Source organism: Bison bison, unplaced genomic scaffold, assembly GCF_000754665.1.
Source record: "Bison bison bison isolate TAMUID 2011002044 unplaced genomic scaffold, Bison_UMD1.0 scf7180017864471, whole genome shotgun sequence".
Classification (NCBI taxonomy): Eukaryota; Metazoa; Chordata; class Mammalia; order Artiodactyla; family Bovidae; genus Bison; species Bison bison.
Window position 1 is genome coordinate 31,625,309 of NW_011495032.1, and position 24,731 is coordinate 31,650,039.

Consider the following 24,731-nt stretch of genomic DNA (forward strand, 5'->3'; position numbering starts at 1 on the left):
TAAATTCCTTTTTTTTTCCCCCTTTTAACTCAAGAATCAATCAGGGTGCCATGTTCCTTTAGTCTCATTTAATCTAGTGGAGAACTCCCACCTTTTATGTTTTTTTCATGACATTAATGTTTCTGGAAATTTCAGACCAGGGGTCTTGTAGAATATTCCACACGATGGAATTTTTTGTTAGTTTCCTCATGATTAGTTTCAGAGTATATTTTGGGGTAGGGAAGGGGGAATAGGCAATCTTGGAACTTCCTGGCACTCAGTTTTTTTTAAACGCACCTTTCTCCCCCTGTAATGAAGAAGATGATACTTTGAGGTCATGGGAATATCTTTTCCTAGCAACCTTTAACCCAATAGTTTTAGCATAAATTCATGATTCTTACCTGTGCTAATCGTTATATTGAAGAATGCTATGATAATTTGAATATGTATATATATGTATCATTCTACTCCTGTTAAGTAGCATTCTTCCCTAAAGAAGACTTTTCCACCACTCCCCTTCTCTAGGATTGTCTCTCTGTCTCGCCTCTCTCCCTCTCTCCACCTCTTCTGTCACCTCCTCTACTTCTGATAGAGTATCACTTTGACTAATATATTTTATTTTACAAGTTGCCTTATAATCTAGTGCCACCATTATTATATTTGATGCCTACATTATCTCAAATTTGGCCACTGAGAGCCTTTCCAAGAAAGCGCTGTTGTCCTTCTGACAAACCCCATTAATCCTTCAGCACTTCCCTGTTTTACAGGACAACAGGATGTCCAGGGACTCTGTACTTTCCTTGCCCCAGACCTGGGGTTACCCACTTTTTACCAAGAAGTTCTAGTTCCTTTTAGTGATGAATGGTATTTAGAAATTAAGACTGAGATGTCATTGCTTAAGAGGTAAAAAAATGGTAATTGATGTGAGAGTACTTAGTTAAAAATGTGAAGCACCACACTATCAAGACTGTTACTCATGCCATCAGACAAGTGTTCAATTATTTGGAGCAGTGCTAAATAGCAGCTCCAGTATGAGTCTCTCAGTGCTTAGAGGATAATTAGGAGACAGAAGACACATGGGAAGTGGGGGGAGAAACATAGGCTAGCTTTGTCAGTATCAATGTGAGACCTTATCTTAAGGCTTTAAGATAGTAAATAGAACAGAAGAAAAGACTATTGCCTGTATCCTCACCTTTTCTCAAAGGTGCTTTGTTATTTAGTTCTTTAGATAGAGAAGTACAAAGCATTTTATTTTGTGGATCAACTGTAAACTTTTTGAAACTGAATCATTCATCTGAAAAATGATGAGACATAAATGTGTGATTTCTCCTGCTTTTACCTTTTTTACATTTATTTAGAAGGTTCCAAAGGAACAGTGTTGTTTAAAGAATTATGAGATTTAAAAAAATCTGAAAATAGATAACTTCTTTTAGTTTCTTCAATGGATGTAGTACCTACATCACGTTTAAGGAGTTAGTGAAGTGGTATCTTTGAGTTTCATTGTAGGTAAATAGATTGATGAGGGTTTTACTTCCTGTGACTTTATTACAAATAAAGACCATGCCTACTTGTCTATAATTTCATTTTTAAAATTCAAACCAGAAATATCATTTGGTTTAATTTCCAGGCTTTCCTATTTGTGCTGCATCTCTTTATACTCTCAAATTAAAACTTTTTAATAACAGTTTCCTATAAGATCATAGATTATGATCAATTGGACAGAAGACAGAGATGATAAACAGGTAATGCTTAGCATCACATTAATTCCAGGGAAGGAATGCAAAATAGCCCAGATGTCTAGGAAGCAGCAATTCTTTTCTTTTTAACTTTTCCAGGACTGTTTCTTTTGACCATGGTGGTAAAGGGAGGCATGAGGATTGAGTAAGGAAGATTTACACAGAGACCCAATGGTTTTACAAGTTCTCTTTTCAGAGGAAGCAAGGCTAAAAATGGAGAACAGAGGAGATGTGATGGTATACTCTTATGTTGGCATATCCTGTACTTCTGTATTTTTGGTTTTGCATAAAATTCAGATGAAGGGATGTTGAATGCCTGTGTGTTTGTTAGACAGCTAAACTAAGCGAGGAGAGTGATTGGGTTTACTAGTGCTTTCTTCCAACTGTTTGAAGAATTCCTCATTTCCCAACAGTGAAAGGAATGGGTTACTCCGATCAAGAATTCAAAACATATGCAGAAAAATTTAGGCTCGTGGCAAAACTCGTGCTGGATTGTCTGGTTCATGAAGTTTCTCAGTTTACTAGCAATTTGTCCTTGAGGCTGTCATCTAGACTTTTGTGTCTCAGCTTGCCCCCTTATAAAATGGAAGTAATAAAAGACTTTCTTTATACAGCTTTATTAATATGTATAAAGTGCTCACTGTAGTGTAGGCAAATACTCGGGAAGATCTCCTGGAGAAGGAAATGGCACCCTACTCCAGTGTTCTTGCCTGGAAAATCCCATGGATGAAAGAACCTGGAAGGCTACAGTCCATGGGGTCACAAAGAGTTGGACACGACTAAGCGACTTCACTTTCAACAAATATTAGCTGTTACTATTATTATTTGCATTTGCCTAAATAGAAATATTAAGAAAATAACATCACTTCTCATCAACATTGGAAAATTTTGAAACAATCCAGTCAACAAATGAATCAGATAATCTGCAAATACTCCTCCTTTGGAGGCTGTCTGAAGCCAGTTTAGGATTAAGGACCCCCACACCCACCACCTGCCATCCCCATTCCCAGAATAGTTCTCTAGCTTATAGCGGAATGTCTTGATCTCTCTCAAACTAAATCAGCAGTGGGCCTTGGACTCTCGAGCTCTGAAATCAGTCCCAGGCTCTACAGACCATGTTCATATTAACATGCATGTGAGTATATCCGGTGTGGGTGCCTTCTGTGCTCCCCAGCTCCCTGACAGAGGTTTTGGCCTTTAATCAAGATAAGACTCTGAAAGCTAAAGCAGTGTTCCACTTTCATCTGACATAAGCAGGTTTCTTATTCATCTTATAGTTGCTTTGTACTTGAAAGAGAAAGTGTTTTTCTGTGGCTTTCAGTTTATAAGCATCAAGAACAAAACTTCCAGTAGGTGACAGCAAGAATGGTGATGACACCACTATGATTTTATGAGCAATATTTGTAGATTTTATTTAAAGTATATGTCATAAATCCAATCTTGGCATCCTCTTTGTATCTTCATTTGACTCTTAACAGTCAGTGTGAAATGGAAGCTCATCTTAAAATGTCTTTGACTGGAGCAATTTTCTTTCTTCTGGGTGTTACCTGTCATTACTGATTGTATTAATAGCTAATAAAGAAGGGAAAATAGGAAAGGAAACATGAATAAAAAATAATAAAATCATGTTCTTTAAAAATGAATTTCTAATTTTGATATAATCTTTAATTATAGAAGATATTAGGGCTTCCCTAGTGGCTCAGTTTTAAAGAATCTGCCTTTCATGCAGGAGATGTGAGTTCAATCCCTGGGTCAGGAGGATCCCCTGGAGAAGAACTTGGCAACCCACTCCAGTATTCTTGCCTGGGAAATCCTGTGGACAGAGGAGCCTGGTGGGCCACAGTCCATGGAGTTACAAAGAGCTGGACATGACTTAGCAGCAACATGCTAAAAAGCAGCAACGACATCGTGATAAGGCATTGTACTTGTTCCTAGCACAAATTCAAATCCATGCATAGTTTGACCCCTCAGCTTCTTTTTTGGGACTCCATTAGCTTCATTGGCATAAGAGACAAAATACCTTTGCATTTGATGAAAACTAGCATTTGTTTTTTCAGTCTTCTGTGGTCAGTATTTCTTCATAACCTTTTGTTGTTACTGCTTTTATTGTTGCTGGTGTTGTGTGAAACACGGGTGCAAAGAACAGAGTTCTTCATAGTCTTCGTTTTGGGGGGCACCTGATCATCAGAACATGAAAGTCCCCATTCTTGCTTCACATTATTTTAAACTTGCCCTTTTATCTCTCACCTCCACTTCTATTCTCTGCTCCCCAAATACCCTCATTGCAATATGCTTGATGTTCCTCTGTCCTTGGTAGAGATGCCATTCTGTTTATGCCATTTCCATTCAGTACGCCGTACATTACCGAGGTCACAGCTTCCATCAGATGCACACAACTCCCAACTCTCCACCAAACACCGTTGACTTGTCCTTACCCTTCACTGTAAGCATGTGTCTTCAACCCCTGGAATGGTAGACACCACATTCATCTACTTCACACAGGCACACACTTGACTAGTCCACATGTTGTTAGGCCTCAGGAATACTCTCTTCATTTTCTTTTGTCTGTTATTAAATCCAGACTTTAAAGATTATTTTTCATTGATGGTGTCCAATAAGCTGGCTGGATAACATGTATTGACAGCAATTGCAAACTCAGTGGAAAATGTCTTTACTCTGTGGAGTGAACTGTATGTGAATTTCCTTTAATCAGCTATTTCCAGGCATGGTTTATAAATTCTTTAAAATATCAGTCACAGGTAGTACTTCCTAAACCAAAGGATTTTTTTTTCTTATATTTGTCATACAATTTTGTGATTTTTCTCACTGGAGCCTTTAGCCCTTTATTTACTAACTTACTTAGAATGTGTAACAGGAAGTTGTAAATCCATCCTTACTCATATACAAAGCATATGTCCAATGCTAATGGGTATCATTTGTTAATGAAATATGCACTCTTTAAACAAAGGTTAGAATTGAGCATTGTCTTCTCCTATGATTTGCCTACGTGCAGTATCAGGGATTCTAGATCAAAATGCTATCTTTGAATCTCTTGTCTCTCTGAATGGATGTTAAAAAGAAAATTATTCCGAGCCAAGCTATTTTATGTGAGTAGTCAGTCATTTAACGTAAAGAAGCATGCAGGCAGCCAGTCAACAGTGAGGAGATGCTCTTGGTCTGTTTTTCTCTCTCCCTCACTCAGAGACGGACTGCTCATCTCCAGACCATAGGCATACTGAAGGTGACATTCTCTGTTTCCAAGATAATCCCCACAACAGGATGCACTTAATTTATGCTGTTGATGAGACTGCACTAAACTGATTTGCATGTCATCAATACATGTAAATCCTGAGCAGAGGGCCAGCCATCCAAATTAGAATATTCCCTATCAAGGACTTGCTGTGTCCAGCAAATTCTGGAGTAATGCTGATTGCCTGTGGTTGGTGAATATTGATGCTGTTCAAGATTTATAAGGCTGCATTGGAGGGCACACGAAACTTAAGATTTCCTTAGAACAATGTCCCTGTTTAAAACTACTCTTGTTCAGACCCAGCTGGGCATTCGGTAATGCCAGCCATTGAATGAGATCTTTCAAGTGCCTCAGCCTGCCTCACCTGTCAGACTGGCTCACTGGTTTATAAATGAAACCCTGTTTACTTCTAAAGCTCTTGGTCCTCTAATCCTTCTTTACCTTTCTCCCATGTTCTTCCTTTTCCCTTTTTGATTTGAGTATCTTAACCCTCCTAACACACACCACTATTTTTCATTTGCTTCTTTTCTCCAGGTTATGTGTAGAGCACTGAGTCCATCTTAGCATTTCTGTGCTATTTTATCAAGTTCATTTTTCCCTGCTCTTTTTTTTCTTTCTGGTTTTTCCTTGTGAAGTAAGGTTCTCTTTCATTGCACTTGCCTTCTAATGGAAAGTTCTGACTGCCAATTTCTCAAAGTTCCCCTTTGTGCGTTCTGTGTGCATATAGCATAGCTTTCACTTCCCCTTCTCTCATCAGCCAATCAATCATACATTTTATTGAGTAGCTCCAAATTAAAATATGAAACTAGAGAAAATTATAATCAGTCTTTTGCTATCTAGAGAAACTTGTCATTGAGGAACCTACTGGTTTTTCCTAATATGGCATCTATGTGCCTACAGGCATTTCAGGAGAAGGTATCTGTAAGTTGGGTATTCTATTGCCTTTTCTTTATTTCTTTAGTTCTGCTGGGTTCAAAATAAATCCCATACTTAGTATTACAGTGACCACAATAACTTCATATTTTTCTCCCCATCTTCAATTCCAATTTTTCTGTCAACATATACAAAATGAAATAACATTAATTTTGTGCACCAATGCAAAAAAGAGTCTAGTAGATATTATACAGAAAAAATGGTGTAAAACCCATGGAATCTGCCCTCAACTAACTTGAAAGTGCAGGACTTTGTTAGAGGAAAGTTTGTTTACATAATTCCTTAAGTGTTTTCCTGTTTTCTTGACAGCAGTCTCTCTGCCTTTGGGGTACAGGAGAAGGAAGATTTGGAAAGGGGTTCAGTTCAGTTCAGTTCAGTTCAGTCGCTCAGTCCTGTCCGACTCTTTGCGACCCCATGAATCGCAGCACGCCAGGCCTCCCTGTCCATCACCAACTCCCGGAGTTCACTCAAATTCACGTCCATCGAGTCGGTGATGCCATCCAGCCATCTCATCCTCTGTCGTCCCCTTCTCCTCCTGCCCCCAATCCCTCCCAGTATCAGGGTCTTTTCCGATATGTCAACTCTTCACATGAGGTGGCCAAAGTATTGGAGTTTCAGCTTCAGCATCAGTCCTTCCAATGAACACCCAGGACTAATCTCCTTTAGGATGGACTGGTTGGATCTTGCAGTCCAAGGGACTCTCAAGAGTCTTCTTCAACACCACAGTTCAAAAGCATCAATTCTTCAGCACTCAGCTTTCTTCACAGTCCAACTCTCACATCCATACATGACCACAGGAAAAACCATAGCATTGACTAGATGGACCTTTGTTGGCAAAGTAATATCTCTGCTTTTCAATATGCTGTCTAGGTTAGTCACAACTTTCCTTCCAAGGAGTAAGCGTCTTTTAATTTCATGGCTGCAATCACCATCTGCATTAATATTGGAACCCAAAAAAGTAAAGTCTGACACTTTTTCCACTGTTTCTCCATCTATTTGCCATGAAGTGATGGGCCCAGATGCCATGATCTTCGTTTTCTGAATGTTGAGTTTTAAGCCAACTTTTTCACTCTCCTCTTTCACTTTCATCAAGAAGCTTTTTAGTGCCTCTTTACTTTCTGCCATAAGGGTGGTATCATCTGCATATCTGAGGTTATTGATATTTCTCCCAGCAATCTTGATTCCAGCTTGTGCTTCTTCCAGCCCAGCGTTTCTCATGATGTACTCTGCATAGAAGTTAAATAAACAGGGTGACAATATACAGCCTTGACATACTCCTTTTCCTAGTTGGAACCAGTCTGTTGTTCCATGTCCAGTTCTAACTGTTGCTTCCTGACCTGCATATAGGTTTCTCATGAGGCAGGTCAGATGGTCTGGTATTCCCATCTCTTTCAGAATTTTCCACAGTTTATTGTGATCCACATAGTCAAAGACTTTGGCGTAGTCAATAAAGCAGAAATAGATGTTTTTCTGGAACTCTCTTGCTTTTTCCATGATCCAGCAGATGTTGGCAATTTGATCTCTGGTTCCTCTGCCTTTTCTAAAACCAGCTTGAACATCTGGAAGTTCACGGTTCACATACTGCTGAAGACTGGCTTGGAGAATTTTGAGCATTACTTTACTAGCATGTGAGATGAGTGCAATTGTGCAGTAGTTTGAGCATTCTTTGGCATTGCCTTTCTTTGGTATTGGAATGAAAACTGACCTTTTCCCATCCTGTGGCCACTGCTGAGTTTTCCAAATTTGGTGGCCTATTGAGTGCAGCACTTTCACAGCATCATCTTTCAGGATTTGAAATAGCTCAACTGGAATTCCATCACCTCCACTAGCTTTGTTCGTAGTGATGCTTTCTAAGGCCCACTTGACTTCACATTCCAGGATGTCTGGCTCTAGGTGAGTGATAACACCATTGTTATTATCTGGGTCGTGAAGATCTTTTTTGTACAGTTCCTTTGTGTATTCTTGCCATCTCTTCTTAATATCTTCTGCTTCTGTTAGGTCCATACCATTTCTGTCCTTTATTGAGCCCATCTTTGCATGAAATGTTCCCTTGGTATCTCTAATTTTCTTGAAGAGATCTCTAGTCTTTCCCATTCTGTTGTTTTCCTCTATTTCTTTGCATTGATCGCTGAGGAAGGCTTTCTTAAAGGGGTAGGCGAAGCATAAAGATTAGGGGAGGAAAGAAAAAACAGTGTCAGAATGTGGCGGTTTAAGAAAACGGTTAGTGGCTTAGGGATGTAAAAATTTCTCTCAGACACATTTGTTGGCCCAGATATTCACAATGGCTACCTTTGTAAAGAGCATATTGTCACACTCCATTAGAAAAATAAGTCACAGTAGATGAACAATGTCTAGAAAAAAATATTGAGTTAATTCTCCCAGAATATTAAATATAATTAAATCTTATCTCTTTAATTATACATTTGCTATTAGAAACAAAAGAGGAAAAAAGCCACAAAATTATGGAAAAAGGTAGTATAAATAAAATATTAATATAATTTCTAACACTGCCATCTAGAATCCTTTCCACATGAACTCTTTTTAACAAACTTGATGGTACTGTCAAGAAAGAATATTCATTTTAGGTATCGATCATGTAGAATATTTCCTTTTAATTTAAAAGCTAATGAATCTTTTATCTAGTATCTTTTATAGCTTAGAAATCTGATGATAAGGAAGAAACATAGAAGTGCCCCCACTGTCCATTCCAGTTCCCCTTTCTTTTCAAAGCTATGGTTTTTCCAGTAGTCCTGTCTGGATGTGAGAGTTGGACTATAAAGAAAGCTGAGCACCAAAGAATTGATGTTTTTGAACTGTGGTGTTGGAGAAGACTCTTGAGAGTCCCTTGGACTAGAAGGAGATCCAACCAGACCATCCTAAAGGAAATAAGTCCTGAATATTCATTGGAAGGACTGATGCTGAAGCCGAAACTCCAGTCCTTTGCACCCAATCCAGATGCGAAGAACTGACTCATTTGAAAAGACCCTGATGCTGGGAAAGATTGAAGGTGAGAGGAGAAGGGGACGACAGAGCATGAGATGGTTGGATGGCATCACCGACTTTATGGACATGAGACTGAGTTAGCTCCGGGAGCTGGTGATGGACAGGGAGGCCTGGCCTGCTTCAGTCCATGGGGGTCACAAAGAGTCAGCCACAACTGAGCGACTCAACTGAACTGAACTGAGTTCAAATGGATTAGTACTAGCTTACCTCTCAATTACTGCTAACTCTCCAGTTCTCCCAAGTTGCTGATTATTGAAGGAGTGACAAGATTTAGAATATTGAGTTAACAATCTTCAAAGCTTGGAGAACAGTAAACAAAATAATTCCTTTTAGCAGTTTTCAAAAAGAAATAAGGATTTTATATCTAATATCATGCAATGCAACATTTCATTTTGTGTCCTTATCCAGTCTTCTGTTAAACTCTAATGTTCCTGCTTGTGGAGACATTAGATAAAATACAGGTTCATTTCATGCTTCCAGGAAGATCAGCCAAGAAATTCGTAAGTCCTGAAGATGATTCTGTTTGACTGAATGTCAAGTGAAAATTTTATGAAGTGAGAACTTCTCAACAGTAATTCTCATAATTTTCTTTCATGGCTTGCCCATTTGTCTTATAAGTATGTTTCCCCACAGGCTGGTAGTATCTCCAGTAGTGATAGAAAGCAGTTTGCATCAACTTTCAGGTGATTGGAAAGATGAAGACAAATATGTAATGTAACTTCTAACTAAGGATTCACAAGCAAGCAAAAAATGACTAGAATAATTTTTGTTAAAATACATAATAAATAGATGAACAGATAGCTAATTTAAAAAATCTAAAGTTCAAGGAAAGATGTACTCAAAATGGCTATAAATGTGCCGAAGATGAAAAGCCTAAAACTTTGTTTGTTAACCAAGACATAAACCAAATAAAATACTTACATTATGAATTTAGGGATTTCTGAAACTGAATGTTCTCAGCTGATAAGCTCGGAATTCAGAATTTTTAGGAGGTAATTCCTGGTTTTTATATGAGTTTTAGTGTTATCATTTTAATTATTTGTTCATATAGGTATGAGTTCAATGAATATTTACTGTGTAGCAGTTACATACTACACAGTTCTAGGTACCTGGGATACATTAGTGAACAAAACATGCAAAGAGTTTGCCTTCATGGAGCTTACAAGTGAATGAGAAGAGAGAGCAATAAAGAATAAAAATAAGTAAACTATATAGTGTATTAGAAAATAAGTACTATGTAAAATAGGATAAAGAAGATAAAGAATGGGGATTTCAGGTTGCAGTATTAAATAGCATGGTTAGGTTAAGCCTCCTTGAGAAGTTAATATTTGAGGATAGACTTGATGGAGGGAGTGGACTTATTTGGAAGAAACGTGCCCACAGGCAGAATCTGACTATAAATAAATTTAATTTAAACAAGACATGCATTGTGTAATATGGAATTGATATAATGTTCTTTGATGTGACCTTTAAGATTCACCATGGTATTTGATTATTTCTAACTTTGTCTAATAAAATGAGGGTAATGATTGGCCAAGACAGATATTTTATTATTACAATCTGTACTTCTAAAATAGGTTAATTGGAACAATATATTTTAAAACATACACAATAAACTCAAATTGTCAAACAGTGAAGTATTTTAAAAACACATGAGCATATATCTCACAAATGTGACACTGTACACTCTAATAATAGACCAAATAGATAGTGAATAAAATTATGATGTCTTCTTCAACTGTAGGAATGTTTGTGTTCACACATATACATCATTTAACTATGAACTGATGGAATTTGAAATAATTCTGAAAATTAAAATTCTTGTTTCTAATGCTAGCTCTTTCATGCACACCTAGAACAATACATAGTCTGTTTAAAATTCTTAATTCTATGTTTAATTTTTCTCTCCATTTCTGATACCTTGAAATTGTTAAGCTGAATTACAGACTAATTAGTTCAGAAGTTTAGGGACTGAATTTCTGCTCCACCACTTACCAGCTGTATGTTCTTAGACTGTAACTAAACCTAACTGGGCCTCTTTCCTCAGCTGTGAAAGGGAAATTAATAACTCTGAATTATTGAATAAAATAATGTGTTCAAAGGGATTGGCACATTATTGGAATTTAATACTTTATATGAGAAGCATATCATATGCTTTTTTAATTGGTCTGTATCAGAATAATTGCATATAAACAACTGAAGACCAGCCAGAGGCCATATATAACATCAGGCATTACAGTATCAGTTCAGTTCAGTCACTCAGCCGTGCCCAACTCTTTGTGGCCCCATGAATCACAGCACGCCAGGCCTCCCTGTCCATCACCAACTCCCGGAGTTCACCTAAACTCATGTCCATTGAGTTGCTGATGCCATCCAACTATCTTATCCTCTGTCGTCCCCTTCTCTTCCTGCCCTGAATCTTTCCCAGCATCAGGGTCTTTTCAAATGAGTCAGCTCTTCGCATCAAGTGGCCATTCGAGTTTCAGCTTCAGCCTCAGTCCTTCCAAAGAATATTCAGGACTGATTTCCTTTATGATGGACTACTTGGTTCTCCTTGCTTGTTGGTATCATGGTGATTATTTTTTGTTTTGGTATCATGGCAATTCAGAGAAACAGCTTTGAAAAAAACCCAAAGTTAGTAGAAGGAAAAAAATCATAAAGACTGGAGCAGAAATAAATGAAAAAGAAATGAAGAACAATGTAGCAAAGAATAATAAAGCTAAAAGCTGGTTCTTTGTGAATATAAACAAAATAGATAAACCATTAGCCAGACAATTAAGAGAAAAAAGAAGACTCCAATCAACAAAATTAGAAATGAAAAAGGAAAAGTTCTGACACCACAGAAATACAAAGGATCATAAGAGACTACTATACACCAATAAAATGGACAACCTGGTAGAAATAGACAAGTTCTCAGAAGAGTACAACGTTCCAAGACTGAATCAGGAAAAAATAGAAAATAGGAACAGACCAATCACAAGCACAGAGGAAGAGCTTTGTGGCTTTGTGTGCTAGAAAAGTTATGGAATCATTGTAAAAGAGGTGCTCAGTAACATCCAACTCTTTGTGACCCCAAGGACTATAGCCTGCCAGGCTCCTCTGTTTGTGGAACTCTCCAGGCAGGAATACTTGAGCAGGCTGCCATTTCCTTCTCCAGGGGATCTTCCCGACCCAGGGAATGAACCCTCATCTCCTGCATCTCTTGCATTGGCAAGCAGATTCTTCGCCACTGAGCCACCTAGGAAGTCCCTGTAAAAAAGGACAGAATTTTAAATGGACCAGAAAGGATGTGTAAGATCGGGATTGGAGAAAAAGAAGTAACCTAGTAATTGTGGTGAGAATCAACGAGCAAGGAATTTGTGTGAAAGAAACAGTTTTGGAAGCATCTTAACTGTTCACTCTTTTGTCATAATAGTGCAGTTTGGTGTGTGTTGCCACAGACATGTCATACTTTGACTTGTTGGTATACTTCTAAGATAGAGATTTTACTACACAGCTTTTCACTTCATTGTTTTTCACTTCACAGTTGCCTGTTAATCTATTAAAACCCTGTATAAAATATCTTCTCCCTTCTAAGTAATATATCCCTTTACAACTCATTTATCTAACAAACATAATCATCACATGCAGCCATGGTTGCATGTCACATTTTTAAAATATATGCTCACCCCAAAACCCTTTTCCATAATGTTCACTAATAGGTTCTAAAATTTGTCGTAAACAAAGAATTTCTAAACCAATGGCACCATAATATTCCACTATTACCATGAAAAATAATTGCTAGTTCAGTTCATTAAGTCATAGTCTCATTACCCTTGAAAAACCATGTTGGCAATAAAAAGCTCTCCAGATGTTGAAAGCTGTAATGATAGAACAACCAAAACTCTGATGCACTGCTGGTGGGCGTGTAAATTGATTTGAACACTTTTGAAGACAGTTTGGCAATATCTAGTAAAGTTGAATGTATGTCTACTTTATGACCCACTAATTCCATTTCTAGGTGTATACCCCAGAGAACTAAATATATTTAGAGTAACAAATTTAAGAGTACTGGGTAAAAGTATAATTATTATTTCTCTTACTAATTTTTAAAGTGCACATTATAGTAATTATAGTCAATTTTCAGAAAGCCATTTCAAAGCATTTTGGCCATGAGACAGTACTAATTTATTAATTTTTCTAATTTAAATAATCTAATGATTAAAATTTAGCATATTTAAGACCAATAGAAGTATGATTTATCAAACAAGCTCTTTCTCAGCTGATATTTAGGAGCTGATAGTCCCATGCTAGGTACTTTGCAGAATCTAAAGAAAGTAGGAGACAAATCCCTGTTTTAAATAAATGTGTATCCTTTCATGGAAATTACCAAAAAAATTGATTCCGTGGGAAAAAATGATTTTTAGTACAAATAAAAGACTATATTCATAAGGAAGACTGAATATATAGAACAAGTAAGTCAATATAGAATCCAAAAACTTCTCTTGTCCTTAAATACTCCAACTTAATAAATAATATTGTGGTTTTCACACTTACTGTTTGAAAGATATTTTTTGAGTGCTAGATATTCCAGGCACTGTCTTAGTGTTGCTTTAGAGATTAGTGGCCCAAACATGTTAAGATGACTTCCTTCATGACCTAGAGAGTGAGGCAGGTAATAAATGAAAGTGAAATGAGTTAGTCGCTCAGTCATATCCGACTCTGCAACCCCATGGACTGTAGCACCCCAGGCTCTTCTGTCCATGGAATTCTCCAGGCAAGAATACAGGAGTGGGTAGCCATTCCCTTCTCCAGGAGATCTTCCCAACCCAGGGATTGAACCTGTGTCTCTCATATTACAGGTGGATTCTTTACTGTCTGAGCCACCAGAGAAGCCCCAGGTAATACAGAGTAAACATAAAAAATAAAACTTTATGGTATGATAGAAAGTGGTAAGTGCTATGGAAAAAGGGAAAAGTGGAGCAGGGGATGAAGGGCTACGAAAGGGACAGGACTGCAGTTTTCCTTATGGTAGTTAGAAAAGTCCTAGTTTGGAAAATGATATATGACCAAGAACTTCAAAGAAGTAAGAAGGCAATACCTCCATTAGCCATTCCTAATGGGCTTAAAGGGTGATAGAGAAATACACAGACCCATATCCATAAGGAACAAAACCAAGAGTCTTCCAGAAGAACCACAGGGGTAAGCTAAACCGAACTTGGGATTGAGGGATTCATAAAGATGAGGACCTGAGATAAAGCAGATAACCCAGGGGCAAAGATAGCATGTCTCATCAAAGTGAGAAAAGGAATTGTGAACTTAGATTTCTGTTTACTTCTGTGTTCCCCTCAATATAATTGAAGTTCCTTGAGTAGGAAATGTTCTCTTTTTTCCCCATACCTAAATCCTATGAATGTGTGCCATTAAAATTGGTTAAATGAACTGGCAAATGGTGCTACATGACAGTTGAGCCTCATAAGCATAAATATAAAGCATCATGTAAGTCTCTCAATTATCTGGTGTCTTAGTGTTATCAGAGTAGAACATACTTAAAGTCAAGAATTATGTTTTACAACTTAGCATGAATGAAATATGCTTGATTCCAGGAACCTGGATATCAGAATATTACTGCGTTAACACTGGGTTTTTCAGAAACTTGCTTACAAGAATATTGGCTGCTTCTGGAAGCCTAGTCCATAAGAAATTTAGGGTAATTCTGGAATCTTGGTCTCCATGCACCTTGGCCTATAGGAATCCTGCATGAGTCTGAAACGTTGTTCTCTGATAGGAGTCTCATGTAATTCTGAATGCTTTATCAAAAGAATCTCATGTGGTTTGGCAAGGTTGGTTTATTGGATTTTGTGATATGGATAATGGAGGTATTTCCATTTTGTGATTCTGAATTTTGGCTTGTTAGAATTTTATGTGAATCTAGAATTTTCGGTTGAAGAAATCTTGTCTAATTCTATAACCTTGGCCAATGAGAGTCTTACACGATACAGAACCCTGGCATATATAATAGCACAGCATTTTAGAACTTTGGCCAGTAAGAACTCGGTCTGAGCATATAAGGGCTTTCCAGGTGGCTCTAGTGGTAAAGAAGCTGCCTGCCAATGCAGGTTAGAGGTAACAGACATGGGTTCAATCCCTGGGTTGGGAAGATCCCCTGGAGGAGGACATGGCAACCCATTCCAGTATTCTTGCCTGAAGAATCTTATGGACAAAGGAGCCTGGCACGCTGCAGTCTATGGGATTGTACAGAGTCAGACAGGACTACAGCGATTTAGCACATACACACACATGAGCATATAACTGGTGTGTAGCAGCATGATGTGGTTTCAGAACTAGTTAGTTCAGAACTAACTTTAGTAGTTATAAAGTGTGATTGTGAAACCTTAAAAAAGAGAATTCTGTGTTACATATAGAGCTTATTCTACAAAAGACAAATTAAAGTAATACTTCCATTAACAAATGGTAACAGTGAAAAGGAAAAGAATACTCATTCTCATTGACTGAACCAAGTATCCACAAATATTAAAATGATTCCCAAGGAATATTAAATATTTTTGGAAGCTGAGCTGATTTTTAAACTGACCAAGACCATTATGTGTGCTTTATGAGATCAAATGACAGTCTTGTGCATCATTTTTTTTTTTTTTGCTTGCCTAGAAGTGAACAATAGAGGACAGCCTATTAAAACAAAATATTTGCATTGAAAAAATAACCTTAATGTAAAAAATCACTGAGAAAAAAAATTGGCATGTCATAGAAAGATTATATTTAAAGGGACATTTTTTAAAAGAAAAAATCCTAACCACTATGGAGGATTCACTGAAACCTGAAATCTCTTGTAATTATTACCTAAGGTAACCATATTTTTTTACTGTGATTAATTTCTTGTAGAGCTGACATGCTGAGGGCAGAGGGTAGTATTGGTAGCAGCAGCTACGCTTTAAATGTCAAAAAAAGCAACATGACTCTACTTATCAAAGAGTTGAACACGATTTAGCAACTGAACAACAACAAATCAATGAGTTAACTTAAGAGCAATGACTCATAAGAACTGAACGTCTTTCAGAATGTTTTAGAAAGGAAATAAAAGCAAGGTCAAAATCCTACTCACATTTTTTTACTGAATATCTCAGAAAGATTTTAACAAATATTGCGCCTCCCAGTGGTTGCTTTGAGTATTTTTTTCTTTCTTTCTAAAAAATTTTACGTGAGCTCTCAATTTTGCAGCTTCATTATTGGCACCCCAGGAAGGTTCACATTGTCTATAACTAGGAGGAACCTTGGGAGGCTGATTCAATTCGATTGCCCAATTTCATGCTTGCAGAAAGAATGATGCCAGGGATGAGAGAGTGCTTAGTATATGATGATTAAGTTCAGAGTCAACAACATAGGTTCACAACAGGGCAATCATGCTTTATTCATCTGATTGCCAGACTGGAAGTAAAAGAAAAGCAGTGACATAATTACTCCAGATTCCCTAGACCTGGAATACAGTACAGCATAGCTATGAAGCAAAGCTGGTCTTTGGAATGATTGCAATGCATAGTTTTAAAGAGGAGGATCACTGCTTTAGCAAATAAAAGAAGACTTACAAAATCACAGACAAAAAGGATGTTTCTGGAATCTGTTTTGCTTGCAGACAGAATGGAAGAGAGCACAGAAAGAAAGTTACTTGGTCAGAGAAGAAAAACAGGGACCTGAACTAGGAGACTAGGATGGTGTTTCTGTTGGATCTCCAGCCAGCTTTGTGACCTTCGTCAGATTCTTTGGGCCTCAGCTTTCTCACCTGAGAAACAAAGGGTGTGCACTAGGCTGAGTGGTGGCCATGAATACGGGATAGTGTCAGAGGCAAGAAATATCAGGATCCATCTCATACAAAAGAACCAAACGTATGAAAGCAAAATTAGCTAGTGATCCAAAAATGGAGAACGGTGGCTGATATAGAATGCATATTCATCCTAACGCATTCAAAATCTATTATGAAAAACTGATAGAGACAGTTCTTTCCAGAAAGAAAAAACATGAAGCATATTTTTCTCTCTCTGAATTTCCTCCACGGTAGCTTCTCCTTCCATCTCCTCTATCATCACCTTATTTTTTTCCCTACTTTCTGTTTCCAGTAACCATGGTGATGCTCCCTCCCAGCAACCTTCTTTGCAGCCGGCCTTTTTGGTACACATGGAATTTTGCTCCATTCACTGATGCAGAGAGCTAGCTAGCAATGCTATAAAAATTTATTAACATTTCCCCCCATCCCTTTTGTCCATGAAATAAATGCTGGGAATGATTTCATACTTAACCTCCCTACATAAAGGGCACTGTAAAATAGGGATATTCAACTGTTAATTTCAGTTGCTAACATAAAGGGGATACTGATTATGCCAGAGATTCGAGTCCCTGTCTTGGTCCTGGGGGACTTTAAAGTCTCACTACTCAAGCTGGTTGCTACCTCTCTTTGCCTTTGTATGTGAAAGGAATAAAATAGATTGCCTCCAGAAATCACACATCAACCCTGGTTTCCTAATCCTCTTTGTTTTTGCTGCATTCTCCTTTGTAAGGAAACCATTGCCAAGGGCGTAATTATCACAGTTACAAGGGGATCAAATTTTCCATAAGAAAATATACATGATTGTGCGCATTTCTCTAATGAACCTATGTATTTGGACTATAAATAAGCAGTATGTGATACTCAGTTTTAGAACTATTGTAATTATCTGTCAATGACAAAACATCAAATAATCTTTCTGATGTCATAAATGCAGATGATAAAAATTCTCATAAACTATCATTTAGTTATGTCCAGTTTGTGGAGCCCAACTTATTTGTAATCCTATATGCCAGCAAACGGTTTCTCTGTTTAAGCACAGGTGTGTGTGTGTGTGTGTGTGTGTGCGCGTGTGTGTCTGGCATTAACACAAAGGAGAACAGATGATGACATTCATAGGCTTATAGACTCGACTCCTGGGGACACACTTGGATGGATGCAATTAAGATGCCTGTCAGGCATTTGATACCAGAAGCCCCTGTGCAAACCGCTAAATCATACGCCAGGACTGCATCTTATTGTCAGTGAATGATGGCGGCACCGGGTGGCTTGTCATCATTCTCGAAAATTCTGAGGCTAGTGAGCTCTCTCTCCCTCTCCCACTCGCCTTATTTTCCTTTTCGCCACTGCGGGGACTTTTTCTAATTTGCAGCTTCCCTTTCCCGACACACACAGACAGGAGCTGGTGGCTTGCAGACTGCGTCTGTCTGGAGCTAGAGAGCCTGAGCCAGACCGCGGAGATCATGTTCCGGGACAAGGATTCTGCTGCAGTTCTCAAAGGCTAGACTGGGGTGGTATCGCTGCATAGGCGCTGGTAATGGTTTGGGGTTTTTTTACATTTTATTGTGCTCTCTTTTTAATCCTTTTTTTTTTTTAAAGGATCTGCTTTTTGTGATCTCAAAGTGAAATGCTTTTAAATTCCTTACCGAGCTTCCTAAAAAAATCAAGTACTGCGTTTTTTGTGCTACAGATCTCAAGACGTAGATTTCTTATCTGGATATAAAGAATGCTTTTGCTTACTGGTGAGTTACAGTTTTTAATATTGAGTTAATATATCTATACATGAATTTTTTTCTTTTGTTTCGGTAGATCCTTCAGATTGTTGTCTCTAATCGAGGAAACATTGATTGGAAACTACTCATTCAGAAAATTAAAAGGTACCACATGTTTTGTTTGGGTGTTTAAATGAGGGAAAATCAGGGAGGATTTGGAATGTTTTATTTAACCTCTCTATGTTTGATATTTTATCCTTAAGCCTACGCTGATCATTGTCTATAGCATGTATGATTTGCTTTGCAGAGAATGCCATTATCCAAGGCTGTTTTGATTCTAAGATGTCTAAAGAATTGTGTTTTTTGTCTGTATTGCAAGTTGTTAGCAAATATCAGTGTTTCTGGCTTATTTGGGGATTTCTATCATTGTAACAACTTTAAAAATGTCCAAAATTCTCTCCTAATAAAAAATTCAATAACTTGAATTTAAGAGAAATATGCCAAGTAATGATTTTATCTGAAGGAATCTTGCTATTAAGTGATATTTTTTAAATGGCTAAATGAAATGGCTTGCCCTTCCCAGGTGGAATAAGCGCTAGAGACTCCCAGGAATGACTCAGTATTGTTGGGTTTTGCGAATAAAATGTTTTAACTTCTTCACTGATGATTTAGTCTTTGGTACTGTATTATTTTAAAGGCTGAGGTTGTTCGTTATTGAAAGAACTGATTTTATATGTTTTATTTAGCATTGACAGCATAAGAAAGTAATCCTTCATCTTGTCATTAAAGCAGTTGAATCATTGATCCTGGGCCTTATGCCTTCCATTAAAAATATGAATTTTCAAATTCAGCATCAGGATATATATTGATTGGAGATACCAATTATGGGTATTACCTTTTCCTTAATTCTTTAAGATGAGCTTTGACTTGAACGAATATTCACGTTGATAAAATCAGAATTCGTAATTTGCCTTTTAAAAAATGGAAGACATTTTCTGCCTTGCTGAGAAGATCAATACATCTTTTAAATCTTTCCTTGGTATTCACATAGGATTTCTCCATAAGACTTACCAGTCCAAAATATTTTTGAAAGGGAGGTTCTTTTTTTTTAATGTACTTCAAAATGGCTAATGTTTAATTACTGGTGTTGAAATACCAGAAGTATGCAAGTGTACACCTGTGACTCTGAATATTTGTGGCAGTTGAAGGAGATAAATGTCCTTGTTTAATTTTCTCTGCAGTGTGTAATTATGAGAACTTTAATTTATTCATTCCACAATCGCTTATTAAGAGTCTTGCTGCTGTGGGTAGTTATTGTGGGAGAGAGGGAAGGGCACATGTCCCTGTCAACCCCTTCCAGACTGTAGGCACCATCACATAATATTTTTGCCCAGAAGAATGAATTCATTAAAATAAATCAGTGTGTTCTAAAAAAAGAAATTGCATTATTTCAGATAGTGAACAAAATCTAATAGACTTGTCTCAGAAATATATGAAATAGATTGTATTTTTCCTCAGAAATTTCTCAGTGGAATCATGTATGAAATACCCAAACAGGACTGACTATTCCTCCTGGGTACTGTAAAACCCTTAGGACCATTCTCTCTTTGTTGGCTTCACTCAGAGTGAGTGAAAACATCTCATGTTTGGTGATTAAAAAAAAATCTATCTGGAATTTGCCCATCTAACTAAATATCTACAGTTTATATTTCAAGTGAGAATCTGTTTCCTGATCTTCAGACTCTTTTAGTTACTCCCTATATTAATTTTGAACTTTGGGGTATTTACATGAATTGAAAAAGGTTGAAGCTACTATTTAGCCACTAAAAAATGTACTCATTATATTGTCAATAGGCATTAATCAGCTCTGTTTCAATTTTTACCTGTGTATTGGAGAGGTGGTGTATTACCTCACAAATCCTCAGATTCTTATATCTTCTAGAACCATTTTAAAATTCATCTTGGGGTATATTGATAGATTTTGGGTAGTAAATCAAAATTTATTCAAATAGTCTGTTACATTGTCAAATCAAAATAGAATCTGGCTACTGGACAGTAAGAGAGTCAGGGACCTGTATCACGGTTTTTCTAATCAATATCATCTTGACGTGAGTTAATTCCTTTGCTGATTTGTTTTTCACTCGTATCTTCAGCATGTAGAATAGTCCCTGGACCACAGCAGAAATTCAATAAATATTTATTTAATTATGTGATGGATAAATGACTCGTCAATATTTTCTCCCGTTACTTTTTTGTTCTTGTTTTTCATGAGATAACAGGCTGTAAAACAGACATTTTGTACTTTTTTTTCAGTTACCCCTAAAATTAACCAAAATTCATTAAATAATTAATGCTAGGTAGAAAATCAGGCAAACCATGCATAAAAAATTTCTTCAGGCTATATGCAAAAGTATTTTTTTTTCTGGTTTAAGGTTAAGATGGAAAGAATTTTTGAAATGTCCCCTTTCACTTTCACCAGCTAGGGTGCTAAACTGCAGCATGAGTTTTGCTTTATGGATGCTTCCTAAACACTGTTCCCAGGCTTGGTGTTATTTACTGCTCGGCATGTCTTCAGCCAAAATTTTGGTGCCGCAGACGGGGGTTGAGGGGGGGTGCTCACTCTCTCTCTCAATGTAATACTAAGAATGATGTCATAATCTTCTTAAATGCTTGCTTGCTTATTAAGGACTACTAAGTATGACATCACTTTATATATATATATGCTTACATACGTGTGTATAATCTGTAAGGAAAGTTCTAGAATCATAATAGCTTTAGGGAATGCTATTCTTTCTTCTCACTTATTTTTATTAGTAAAACTATAATTTTTGTTATTAACTATGTGTTAGATAATATCGTAAGCCCTTAAGGTATGTTATTACATTTTAACTCTCCCTACGACTCTAGGAGTTGGGTATGGTCTCCATGTTATGAATGAACCGAGATTCCAATTGGGTAATCTACACAAGACTGGCCCAAAGTCCTTCATATTAACCACAGCATGCTTCATTTCTTTCTGGTAGATTTTTTGGCTCAGAGTCATTATTTTAATACATTATTATGTACACAAAATATATGTTACTGAAATAAGGTTAAAAGAGTATCCTTGTAGATTCTTGTTTTTATATATTAGGTAGGAGTGAATGCATCTTCAAGTACTTCACTATAATGTTCAAACTCTGGTATATTTTATATTTTTAATATATATTTTATACTTAACCTGAGGATTTTTATTCTTGGAGGATATCAGATAAATTAGAGAATTTTGAAATAAGTGCACAAAGAATCTCCTGTCATTACAGTCAAGTCATATTACTGAATTGCATCATTTATATAAGAAAATCAGCCAGAAAAATTCAGGTACTAAATCATATAACTGATTCCATATCTTGCAAAGGCTCTTTTTAATTGAAATAATAGAAGTTTCAAATGGCCAAAGCAGATAAACAAGCAGGGAACAGTGTGAAGATACCACACTCAACCTTAAATTATGACTCAACCCAGAGAAATACCTGAGGACACTTACAATCACACAGATATGTATTAGGATACTGTCCTTGAAAGGGGATGTATACAACAGAACACCTTTTGAGCTCAGTTGGGTGCAGCAGATTAAAACCAGAAAGTAGTATCCAGGCTCATTAGTACCATAAGAGAGACATGAATAATTTCTTAAGGGACTTCTTTACAGGGCAGGACTGCTAACAGTTGAGCAGAGGCACAACAGTGGAGGACGGCTTTTGAGGTGGAACTTAGGGATGAATGGGTGTATTCAAGGGAGACAGAATGCCTAGAGGAGCTCCAGAAAGAACAAACAACTTAGTAAAGGGACCACAGTGAACATGCAAGGAAAGCATAGACTGATCTTATTTATATTCTAGAATGCAGGGCAGAAGAAGGGGAATCTTGGAAGATAAGGATGGAAATGTATGTGAATACTGTTAGGTTGTACCATACGAAATGCCTAGTACTTTACTCTTTATGGCTACAAAATAAAAATTTCATTCAGCTCAGTCAAATACATTGAAAAATGACTGTAAATGCCAAGTCAAGGAAATGTTTTCAGTATTCACTGAAAAGCTATGGACTGTGTTTTGAATAAGAGACCGCAATGACCTGCACTATATTTTCAGAGGACTTACTTTATAGCTCTGTATATGACAGGATTGTGTGTGAGAACATACTGAAGAAAGCATCACTTTGGAAGCTGTCATGGGATAATCCAGGAAAAAAATAAAGGCTCCAAGAGAGTGTTGACAGTGGGCATTAAAAAAAGAGGTCATGAAAATGAAAGATGTTTCTGGGCTCAGATTCATACACTGAGAATAGCAAAGCCTGGATTGGTAGGAGGAGTGAAAAGCAAAAGGACTCATGGTAACTCTGCCATTTGAATTCGACAACCAGAAAAATAAGGGGAGAAAGGTAGGTAAGAGGTGTTTTTGGAAAGAGCTTTCCTTTTATTTTTATTGCATCCCTAGTCTCTGACAGACAGTCTAGTACATAGTGGACAGCCAATACAGGCTGACTGAATGATGAGAGAATGCATATGGAGAGGCCAGTTTAGGCCATGAGTGGAGGTGGGTGGACTGGTCCAGTAAATTGCAGGACATGTAGATCCAAAGCTGAGAAGATGAGTCAGGGAAGTAGGATGTGAATGACATTGTCAGGAAAGATAAGAAGAGGGCCAGAGAGGAAAGTCTTGACAGCATTCACATTTAGGATACAGAACGAGGGATGGGATGACAAAATCAAAGGATTTTTTTTTTTTTAAGCAAAGAAAAAAGACAAGGCTTAAGCGCAAATTCTTCAGAGAAACTGAAGAATGAAAATAAAAGACTGCTGAACTTACTATTTCAGGTTATGTTTTCTATTATAAAAAGCAATAAATCTGTATTTTCTAAAATTTAGAAGAGTATAAGAAAGGAAATACTAGCCATCCATAACACAAGCCAGAGATTATGCTTGACACTTTCCTGACCTTTTAGCTTATTTCATCTGTTGTATTTACATTTACATAATGAAGATTAGGACAGTACAGTTTGAAACCTGCATTGTCTCAATAATCTCACCACATTTTTCCACCTGCATAATATTCTATCCCATAGACATTGAACACATTTATTCCCCATTGTTCGTAAGTTTTCACTGTCATCGCAATTCTGCAGTGGGATACTTTGTATATCCCTCTTACAGGATATTTCGAGTGATTTCCAATGGATATTTCCTAACAGCAGAATCACTATATTTTAAATTGTCAAATTCCTGGTCAGATATAATTTGCCGGTTTCAAAATTAGCCCCAGCTTTACTCCAAGAAAAGGAATCTAAAATTACCTTAGGCACCTGCCATGTGCCAGCCTCTGTGACAGGCACTTTAATTATCACAGTGACTCCAATGTAGATTCTTAGATATTCACTTAGAAAATGAAGGGCCAGGAACTAAGGACAACCACACAGGTTTAGCACCAATTTTGAACTGGGTCTGACTCAGACCAATCAAACTGTGGGGACAGAAGCAAGATCTGGAGAAGAGGATAAGTAAATAGGGATATGAAAATAATAGAAAACATGCTTAGAAGACCAGGGTTCAAAGGAAAGAGAATAGAATATACAAGGCATGGAGGCTGGTGACTACCTCCCCCCTCCCTTACTAACAGGGGAAGTCCTAAACTGAAAGGAGAGGGCAGATAGAGATAGCGGGGTGAGGCGCGGGGAGGATGCTATGTTTGGAAGCAGAAGAAGGACACATTTAAGGAGCAGGGTCTTAGTGGAAAGGAGATAGAGAGCGTAGACAAGGATATGGCCTTGGTAGGCAACATTCATCTTCCCTACAGATGAAAGTGGAGCAGAGGAAAGTGAGAGTTTCTAGTGGTAAAGGGAAGATATGGGGACCTTACATATCATCCAGACTTTATCTCAGACTGGAGGAAAATTTACTTATTCATTCAGTGAATGTTTATTGAGCATCAATTTCCTGCCCTTTTCCTGCCCTAATGGAAGTTTCTTTCTAGACAGGGGAAATAATCAGTGGATAAGCAAAATTAAAGGATTACGGAGTCAGTCATATAGAGAATGGGCAATCAGGTATAAGAGTAGGTACTGGGAGGTAAACTTCTCAAACTTTACAGCAGAGTTGAATCCACTGAGAATCTTATTAAAATAAAGACTCAAATCAGTGGGTCCAAGGAGGGGCCTGAGATTATATATTTTAACCAGCTCCCAGGTGATGTTGGGATTCCCAGGTGGCTCACTGGTAAAGAATCTGCCTACCAATGCAGGAGACATGGGTTTATTCCCTATGTC

At 37.4% G+C, this 24,731-nt stretch overlaps 1 protein-coding gene across 4 annotated transcripts in view; it reads left to right on the forward strand.

Annotated features, from left to right (window-relative positions):
• MAP2 (microtubule-associated protein 2) overlaps positions 1 to 24,731 on the forward strand; it is a 297,885-nt gene that overhangs the window by 131,969 nt on the left and 141,185 nt on the right. For all 4 annotated transcript variants that reach the window (XM_010861091.1, XM_010861093.1, XM_010861094.1 and 1 more), the window contains exon 3: positions 18,527 to 18,594. The gene's annotated coding sequence lies outside the window, so the exon portion shown is untranslated. The remainder of the gene's footprint in view (positions 1 to 18,526; positions 18,595 to 24,731) is intronic.